This window comes from Trichosurus vulpecula, chromosome 4 (assembly GCF_011100635.1).
Source record: "Trichosurus vulpecula isolate mTriVul1 chromosome 4, mTriVul1.pri, whole genome shotgun sequence".
Taxonomy (NCBI): Eukaryota; Metazoa; Chordata; class Mammalia; order Diprotodontia; family Phalangeridae; genus Trichosurus; species Trichosurus vulpecula.
In genome coordinates, this window is record NC_050576.1 from 75,991,130 (window position 1) to 76,001,548 (window position 10,419).

Consider the following 10,419-nt stretch of genomic DNA (forward strand, 5'->3'; position numbering starts at 1 on the left):
CCCTCACTTAAATCCAATTCACTTGCAAGTCCTGACATCTCCTTCCTGATGTCACTTCAAAAACAAAGGACAACCAACAACAATCGGAGGGGTTAGAATGAGCCCTCCTAACCCAGTCTCAGAATGGTTATCTTAATAGTGAGTAAGTTCTCAGGCAAAGTCATTCCTCTTTGGAGTGCTCTGATGGGAAGTTAAACACCATCACCAAGTATTCTTGGCACTGTTGCTGATAATAAACCGTCGTGGTTCTCAGCCTGTGTACCATTGCGCTCATTTAAAATTTTTTCTCTACAGTGGAACTCTTAAAAACAAACAACACCATTGGCAGAGCTAATGCTAGGAAGCATTTCTTTAATTCACACTACATGAATGTCACCTAGCAATAACTCCCTTGAAGATGCTAAGGGGAGGGAGTAGTGAGGAAGGTGTAATTAGTGTAAGATCAGACAGACTATGTGAAAGTATAGCTGTTGAATGTCTTGTTCCTAATACAAACACTGTTGGGATTTTCACTGGGAATGAGGACATGTAACCCCTCCCAGGCAATTCCTCTTGCCCCAGAGGAATATAGCCCAGAGAGTCCTGGTAGAGTATCCTCTGATTTGTCTCAGACCTCTGGAATCCAGCTCCCTGGGAGAGAAGCCTCCGGGGGCTACATTCCTCACACAGCCCCTCCTCTCCTTCCCTCCCTCTTCTACTGAACGGCAGGCAGTCCACTTAAGGGCATCTGTAGGAGGAAGCCTACACTGGGAAAGAGTTTATTTCGAGAGATGTATGGGGGAAGGGACCTGACCTTGTTAAAGTCAATGTTATACGGGCATGTTTATCAGACGACCTTTTAAGAGAAATGTTTACTTATTTGCTTTAATATTCTTAGAGACTATTTTCCTTTTTAGCCTCGTGGTGAGGCTGACAGCTTATACCTTCAGCACAATAACCCGAGATTGCCTTCTCTTTGAAGGAAAACGCGTGAGAAATTCAGTTCTCTTCTGCCCACCAACTTTGTTTTCAAGTTGACAGCTCTCTGTTTTATCCCTGTGAATGCTAGTCCGTCCTGATGTGAATCTCTGCTTTACAAAACATTTCTCAAGCTGATTTATTCCAAGAGCCTCTGGCATCTCCCAAAATCTCACAGCCCCTTCCATTTTTTTCCCCCAGGACACTGTGTCCTTAACCCTCACCAAATATTCCTCACTTCCTCCATCTCTGACTCATCTAGCCCCCTTTTGAAATGGGTGTCAGCTTTGTCCCTTCCCATTTGATGGGATCCCCAACTGACCCTATTTCCTAAAGATTTATCTTGGGATAGCCAGAAACTTTCATACTTTAAGTGAAGGAAATAGTGTAAAGTTGTTTTTGTTAAGTACTGGTTTTAGTAGAGCCAGTTAAGATGGAGTCCTGACCCTGCCACTCTCCATGGGCATGCTGTTTCATTCCTGGGCCTCAGTTTCTTCGTCTGCTAAACGAGGAGATTGGATTACACATTGTCTTTAATTCCCTTCTGGCACTAACATTTTCTAAGTCTGTTCTATAATTTGTGATTGGGACATTTATACTTATAAATGTCTTTCCTTTTGCTCAGACGGCTCCCTCAAAGCCCCGGCTTTCTCATTTCTTGTTTCTTTTAACATCTTCTCTTTAGCTCCTACAGGGCCTTCCTTGGCCCTTAGGCCTAGCTAGAGCTGTTTTCTGGGTCCATAGACTTGGTCTCTGTAAACACTGTTCTTTTCGGTCTAGCTCTGGCTGGTCCAGGCGGCCAGCCACAGAGGATGTTTCTAGTCCTAAGTAGCTTGGGGCACTTCCTTCAATGTAGCCAGAGCCCTCTCGGTCTTTCCCGGCACCTCCACCGGCCCTCCCCCCCAACCCCTTTATTCCTTCTCCCTGGCTCCACCCTTTGCACTACTCTGGGGGACACACACAGGCTCATTGTTTGTCTGGGAGAAGAAGTTGATGGCTCAGGGAGGGACCAGGAATGGGAAGGGGTGGGGGTAGGGACCTGGAATAGGAGGGGCTGGGCCGGCTGCCAGCAAGGCTGGAGAAAGGGTTTGGTTTCCTGATGACTGAACTTGCAAAGGGAGACCAGCCTTGAAGGGATGGAGAAGAGGTGGTTCCAAGGACAGGTAGTGGTTTGAGATAGCGGTAGGAGTTGGGGGGTTCAGAGGGCCCCCCCCTCTTTTTTTAGTATCATAGGAGAGGGGTGGTGGCGGGGGAAGTGATTGGTAGAATATTTTCTGGAAGCTTCATAAGTAATCGAAAGCCAAATCAGCCCCATAACCAGATGGAGGGTAGGTGGGTAGAAGCCAGGATAGCAAATAAACTATTTCCATGTTCCTGTTTTAATTCCAGCCTCCAAACTTGGGACACAAAGCAGTTCTTCCCCGCCTCCCCCTACCCCCACCTTGGAACTGAATGTGCAACTTTCCAGAACAAATAATGAAATGCAGAGCTCCTTAGGTTAAAAAAAAAAATCCCTAAAGTGTTTCTCTGCTTTGCATCACCCTCTAGGGTTTGCTTTAGTAAGGAGATTTTTTTTTTAAAGTAAGTGTTAAAGTGAGTTTACTAGAAGTAGTAGTGGGGGTGGAATGACAGCCCTCCCTCTTTCTCCTTTCCCTCCCCGCACCCTTTAGAGGACCCAGCACGCCTAACTCACCAGTATCCTACAAAGGATGTGATCTAGAATTGTTGAACCACGGAAGCTTAAACAAATCCTCTCCCCTCATGCCTCCTAACATTTCCAAGTGGGCAAACAGCCTCAGATTAAACAGTTCCAGGGAAGGACTTCATTCTCTCCCAAATCTTGGGTAGACGGTCTCTCTTATTTTTGGACAGCTCTAATGCTTAGGAAGTCTCCCCTTATGATGATCTCAAACCGGTCACAAATCTGTGTACATTTGTGAAAAGATGTATAGGAGACCATATCCATTCTTACGAGCAGAAGTCAAAGTTTGAGAAAGAATCAAAAAAAAAAAGAAGTATGTACATATATTCTTTAGGCTCAGTCTAAGCTATCCTTTGCAGCAGGCTGGGTGAATTCAGGACAGGAAGGGCTCCACCCTTTGCTTTCATTTTCCTGGCTTTTGTCAGCCTGCACCACAACCCCTCTTTTCTTTAATTTTCCAATTTTTATTTTTGGACTGGAGAGAGGTTGAAAGCTTTTTGGCATCTGTATTTAGCAGACTTTTTTTTCTTTTCTGGAATCTGTATGACCTACTTGAGAAACTAGAATGCCTTTTATTTCTTATTTTTCTGGCCATGGGAGAAGTCCCTGCAAGCAGGGGCTCAGTCACCATAGCTGGAAGTCTCTGAACTCTAGGAGGTGCACAGGGCACCATCCCGGTGATATTTCCCTCTGGCTTCGGATTTTCTCCCCGAAAACATTTCTTCAAAAGGCACTGCTTGGTGTGTGACTGCTAGGAACAGCTGTAAAGATGAAACTGTCGGGGCTGGCCTTTCATTGTGGGCTATGCAAGCTGTTAACGGGTCTTAGAGGCTTTTACTGGTGAATAGGGACAGAGTTGTCTCTTCACCAGACGTCTTCCTAATTTCTGTCTAGGAGCTCTGGGCACTTAAAGCCTCTTAACTTCCCCTGCAATGGGTGATATAGGGGTATCCCTTTTTAATAGAGGAAGGGGCCTGGAATCCCAGAAAGTTTCATTAAATACCTTGTCCAAGGTCACTTGGTATCAAACAGTAGTAATGTGAGTCAGTTTGGATCATGTTCTGAAGGACCTCCTTCCCTTTTTAGAACCGTGTTAGGAGATCAAGCGAGCTTTGTTATTAAGGATCTGGCTTGCATTTCAACTCCTTCGGGTCTCTGTGGTACATGTGTCCACTTGTCTCACAATTGCAGCGTGAAGATGAGTTTGTGTTTGCCAAAAGAAGCATGAATGTTTAAACTAAGTCTCCCTGATTGGCTGGTACATACTTTGTCTTTAGCATTGTATGTATGTGTGACATGAGGTAGGTAAATATGGGAAAAGTATAAGACATGGCCCCTGCTCTCAAGGAGCTTGCCGTCTAGTTTGGAAAAGAAGAAATGTTCATGTGAAACACAATAGATAAGGATATAGTTATATATCCTATATATAATAAAAGGATATGATTAATATACTAAAGTACTTAAGGAAACCAAAAGATAATAGAATATAGAGCTAGTTGGGAAGGTAGAAGTCGTGCAACTGGGCTCTGATTCTACAAATGAGAAAATTGAGGCACAGAGAAGTGATTTTTTTTTCCCCAGGGCCACACAAGTAGTAAGCAATACAACCTGTATCAAATCCAGGTATTGATTTCCAAATCAAATGCTCTTTCCCTAAAAGGTAAATAGGTACTGTGGTGGATGGAAATGCTGGAATTGGACTCGGGAAGACCAGAATTCCACTCTCATAGTAGCTGTGTGACCTTGGGCAAATCACTTAACCTCTCTTAGACTGTTTCCTCATCTGCAAAATTGGGATAACAGTAGTACCAACTTCACAGGATTGTTGGGAGGATCAGATGAGAATACATGAAAAAAAGAGAGGGGGGGGAGAGGGGGAAGAGGGAAGGGGGGAGAGGGGGGAGAGGAGAGATCAATGGATTGCTAGAGAAGGCTTCATGGGAAAGATGGAAGTTGAGTAATTCTTACTCATTAATATGGATAGGCAAATGGGGAAGAATTCTAGCTGATCAGAGGAACACTAGTAAAATCTGCCTCCAGGAAGCAGTAAAGTTGGTATATTTATGAGACAGTGAGGAGACTAGTCTGACTAGAGCAAAAGATCCATGTTGGAGTAGAGGTTAAGATTGAATAATTTACCTTATCCAACAGGGTCAGACCACAGAAGGGGAAGGGAAGGAAACGAGCATTTCTTAAGCACCTACTGTATCCCAAGTACTGCATGCTTAATTTACCTGTATCCTACAAAGGTTCCCCACTGAGCTAAGCTCTTCACAGTATTTCATTTGATCCCTGTTTTACAGTTGAGGAAACTGAGGCAGACAGCGATTTTTTTTTTTTAAAGTGATTTGCCCAGGGTCACACAGCTGAGGACAAATTCGAACTCAGGTCTTCCTGGATCCAGGCCCAATGCTCTATTGACTTTGTCACCTAGTTGCCTCTGACCTCATAAGTCATTAGAAAAGACAGAGAAATTATATGATAAGGAAGATTAGTCTGACCATATTAGGAATGCTGGATGGTTGTGGAAGAATGCGCCACACCAGGGAGGCCAGTATAAGCTTACCATCTAGTTCTGAGGCTATCAGGCCCCAGATTATGAGATAATAGTAGGAATGAAAAGAAAGAAAAAGCTAGGAGAGACATTGACAGGAAAGACTGAGAGGACTTGGCGATTGATTGGATGTCATTAAAGCAGAGCACCAGAGCCAGGAAGACCTCGAGGTTTTGAGGCCAGGTGGGAGGATGATGCCAGCAACAGGGAGAAACTGTTGGGACAAAGAGAACTTGTTAGAGACAGGCGAGTCTCAATTTAGTCACAGTCTTTGTATATTAGAGTGGAAAGTGACAAGTGACGATATCATTTAGTCCAACCCCCTAATTTGACAGATGAGAAAACAGACCCAAAGGGTTTAGTGACTTCCTCAAGGTCACATGGTATGGTGATTTGGGGGCCAGGGCAAGGCCTCCAACTGAAAGTGTCTGGGAGGCAGTTACAGATATGGAGCCCAAAGGAGAAGACAGGACTTTAGAGATAAGTTTGGGAGTCATCACCAACACAAAAATGATAGCAGAAGCTGGGAGATGAGAGAAGGTTCCAAGGAACAGCTAGGAGAGGAGACATAGAACTACTGAGACAGGCTTAGGCTAGCTCATAGTGGGCCTGGCAAGTGAAGATGAAGGGCCATTGAAGGAAACAGATTAGTTGGAGAATCAGGACAATCGGGTATCCCTGAAGCCAAGGATGGAATGTTCCAAGAAGGGGCTCCAGATTGTCGAATTCGGTAGAGAAGTCAGGGAACATGGGGACAGAGCAGGGAGAAAACACATCATGGATAAGGTAACTTTGGAGATAGTAACTTCATTAGAGCCCTGAGAATTGAAATCAAATGACAGGGAGTTAGGGGAAGAGAAGCAATGGGTGTCTTTCTTGAAGTCTTTCTTGAAAGGTTTGATATCCAAGGAAGGCAAGAAATAGGAATGTAGCATGAGGAGGCAGGGGGGTTAAATGACAGCTTTTTTTTCTTCTCTTCCTTTTCCTCCCTCTCTCCCCTTCCTCCTTCTCTGTCTCCCTCTTTCTCCCTCCCTCTCTCCCTCCCCACATTTGAAAACAGCTAAAAAGTATTGTGGTTGATGATAACGATCATAGGCAGAGCTAGATAGAGCACATCTGATCCATGTCCCTCATTTTACAAGTGATAAAACTGACCTAAGGGGAGGGGGGCGGTGAATTGAATTGTTCCAGGTCCCATAGGAAGTAAGAGTCTGGAATCGTATCCAGGTCCTCCGAGTCCAAATCCAGGGCCTTTTCAACTACCTTCTACTGCCTCCTTGTCGAGATGGAATAGAGCTTGAACGTGCAAATCACTAAGTATTGGTCTACTACCAAGAAGAATAAAGAATTTCCTCTCCTTTTTCTGTCAAATGAGAGAAGACCCGGGATGCTAATAAAGCACTCCAGGGACCTTGTTAGTATCAGCAGCCCTCCCTCCTTCTCTCCCTCCCTCCCAGCAGTGCCAACCAAGATTCTAGCAGCATTAACTCCCTTGTACCAGTTGGCAAGGTAATAAACTGCTTTGGGATTCCGGGGGCTAAGAGGACTGTACCCCTAAACTCCAGAGATGCCCGAGGTTTTTCCTTTGGGGGCCAAAGATCCCTGATGTAAGCTCCGTTTTAAAGATTAACAGGGAAATAAAAAATGGAATGCAGTAGTATGTTATGGGTAAAACAAGATTTTGGGCTGTTGCCATCCTACTCTTCCCTCCCTCCCCCACTCCCCCCAGCACATACAGAAACAGGCACAGCCGTCTGTTATTCCCATTTGGAAAGCTGGTTATGAATGAGAGTGGTTTCCTGGGGAAAATTTTTTTTTCCTTCTCTTCTCACCATGTCTGACCTCATCTGTCGTTTTCAGTGTTATGGAGAATTAATCTGGGCCCAAGGACAGGTTGAGACTTGTATACTAAAGAGAAGCAGGGCACAGACAGGGGGAAACGAAGGCACAGAGCTCTAGCTACCTCGAGGCAGCTGACGGAGAAGGGAGGTGTGTAAGTAAGGGAGGACATAGGGAAGTGTAGATTGCTCATGAGAAATAACATTCGGAATCAGAAAGAATATAAGAAGTAGGAAAATGAAAGCAGAGTAAAGGAGGCCATTCAAAAAGGAGAGAGAACATTTGCTCACATAACAAAGTCCTGTGGAAACACTGAAAAAGCAAAACGTGGAGGCATTAATGCTCGGTGGTGCTTTGTAACGGGATCATTAAGACCTCGGAGGATGCTTTACAAAGCAAAATGTATAGCCACTCTACACACAAGAGAAAATGAGGCCCACAGGAAACTGTCCAAGCTCCCACAGAACAGAGCCGCAACCCAGGATTCCTGCCTTCTGCCTTCTTTCTGTCACTTCTAGATGTTGCTATTTCATGAAGGCATAATTGGGCTAGAACCAGGGAAAGGGAAGAGTGAGAGAGAGGGACAGACCTTCAAGCAGAAGGCTAGCGCTTCCTATGCCAAAACAGAAAGGAATGTGTGGTTTCTTTCACTTCCCCGCCCCCTACCCCCAACACTTCCCGAAGCGGGGTAGAGTTCCCTCTCCAGTTTCTCAGAAGTTTTCTTAGCCATCTCATCTCTGTAGCCCCCGAGGGATTCAGGGGAGCTGCGGGTGGGGGTGGGGTGTCCTGTCCCTGTTAGCTCTTGCTCCTTCCCCCATGAAACAGACAAAGGAGTCCAAAGAACAGTGACTCAGACAAAGCCAGTGAGAATCTAGCCCCTGCCGTTCACCTCCAGGACCCCATTTCATACCCAGAAACCACTGGGAGATGGAATTTCACTTTAAAAAGAAGGTAGGGGGTGGTGGGAATTACATTTTGATGCATTGAAAAGGTGTTGGGGGCGGGGAGAGAGGGAAGGGAGAAATCCTTCCAGGCAAAAAAGTAGAAGCAAATCATTTAAACTGATTCTCACTTTACCCCATCTTCTTTTTCAGTAATTGCTTGTTTACTCACTTTTCAGCTCTCTGCTGCTGGACTCCTGCTGCTCTGGGGACTGTGGGCTTTTTTTTTTTTGCTTCCCTCCCTTTTCTCCCCTCCCCCTTCCACTGAGCGGAACAGCAGTAGAGGAGGAACAGAAAGACCAGAGGTTCAGGTCCTAATGAGGTCTCTAGTGATGTGAAGTTGATAGTCTTCACATGGTCCCAAGCGGATGGATGTCTAAGTCTCAGAGCTAAGACTTAAATTGGCTACTCACCTGATACCTATAATGAATACCAAGGGTTCCACCTGAGGAGGAAGATGACCTTGGCCTTCTGGTGAAGGGGCTCCCTGGAACAGAGAGAAAAACCACAGAGCAAGCGTAGCCCTATTGGTCCCAGATAATGAGAAGCAGGTGCTATGCCTCCTCTTCACACACTCCTCTCCCAGTCGGAGTACAGGGACTTTGGGGGATATGCTTTAAATAATGCCTAAAAGACAGCACAGGTTAAACATGTAGTGAATGTGGACAAGCAACCAAGCACATGGCTAGAGTGGTGTCATCTAAATTAATCCTTGCCTCTTCATATCTAGATATAATTATACAAAGAGATAGGAACTAATTTTCCCTGGGGGGGATACATATTAGCAAATTCGTTCATTAGAGTCTATGTGGGTTGGTTTGGGTTTTTTTTTTTTTTGGTTTTAGTGTGAAGATAATAAATATCTTACTAGCTTAAATGAGATTCTGCTTTCCACTGAAATTTCAAAATTATTTATTTATTTTTAAACACTGTTTTCTTTTCAAATTTTGAGTTCCAAATTCTTCCTCTCCCTCCCTCCCACACCCCGCTCTACTGACTGGGAAGGCAAGCAATATGATATGAATTATACATGTGAAATTGTGCAAACATATTTCCATATTAGCCATTTTTTTAAAAGCAAGAAAAATAAAGTGAGAAAATTATACTTCAATTTTCACTCAGCTCATCAGTTCTTTCTCCGGAGGTAGATAGCATTTTTTCATCATGAGTCCTTTGGAATTGTCTTGGATCATGCAATGACATTTGTTGAAAAGGTGGATTGAGGGTGGGGCACAGTTAGGAAGTGCAATTCACACATACTTTAAAAATTATCTCTCACTGCCAGGCGCTTTTGACTAAAATAAACTAAGCTTTGTAAGACCTAGTTCAAAGGAGGGGGGAATGATTACAGTTGACAATTGAAGTTCAGTTTTCCCCTTTGGGGTGTGAGGGAATGGTTAAAGGGGAAGGGCTTCTAACTACCTGAGGACAAATTTAGGCATCTTCCACTGACCTTCAGGTCTCCCTCCAGACAGAATTAGCTCCCTGACACCAATGGAAATCTCTGGCTCCCTTTTGTTGTCCCTTGGGACTATTCACTCTCTCTTTTTGACCATATTGAAGTATCTGTTGATTTAAAACCCCTCTGTAGTTTTAGTGAGAGTACAGATGGGTCTCCTTATCTGCCTTAGTTAAAAATTTACTGTTTTTTGGTTCTTATCCTTTAGGGGAGACTGCAGAAGACAGTACTCAGGCTAAGAAGAGGAGTTTGGGAATTGATTCCAGCTGGGCCTGTTGGATAGCCACTGATGAAGCGTGACTTTGTATAAACTTCACAATGTGTATGATTTAGTTTCTCCATATGCAAAATAGTTGTATGATGCAGTAATATCTCAGCAGGGCTGGGAGAAATAACTAACAAAGTCTTAAGAAAGCACGTCCTATCCTCTGGGCTCCTACTGCAGATAGAGTACATAAAATGATACTGCTTTACCTGTATCCCACTGTTGTAGGGAGTGAGGCGTACCAGAAAAGAGCACAATTTGGAGTCAGAGGAATTGGGTCTGGGACCTGACACTCAAATACCTTAATCATGCTGAACTTCAGTTTTTGTACTGGTAAAATGGGGGAGATAATTCTGCTTGTATTACCTGGCTCAGAATAGCGTCAAATGAATAATCTGTATACGGGTAACTGTGAGAACTTTCTGGTTTTTAACAGCGACAACAATGTTGAAGAAAATAATGTGGGAACAGAACTGGGGGGTTGTCCTTTTTTTTTCACTGCCACTGTGAACCCCTTCATTTTTTAGTGCAGACTTTCCCCACCCCACTTCCTTTTTTTTTGGTTATACTACCAAGCTGAAAGGAATAATATGAGAAATGGTGAACTCTGTCCAAATTCATGTCAATCTGTGAACCTTTATTGTTGTGCAGTGGTTTCAGTCCTGACTATGACCCATTTGGGGTTTTCTGGGCAAAAATACT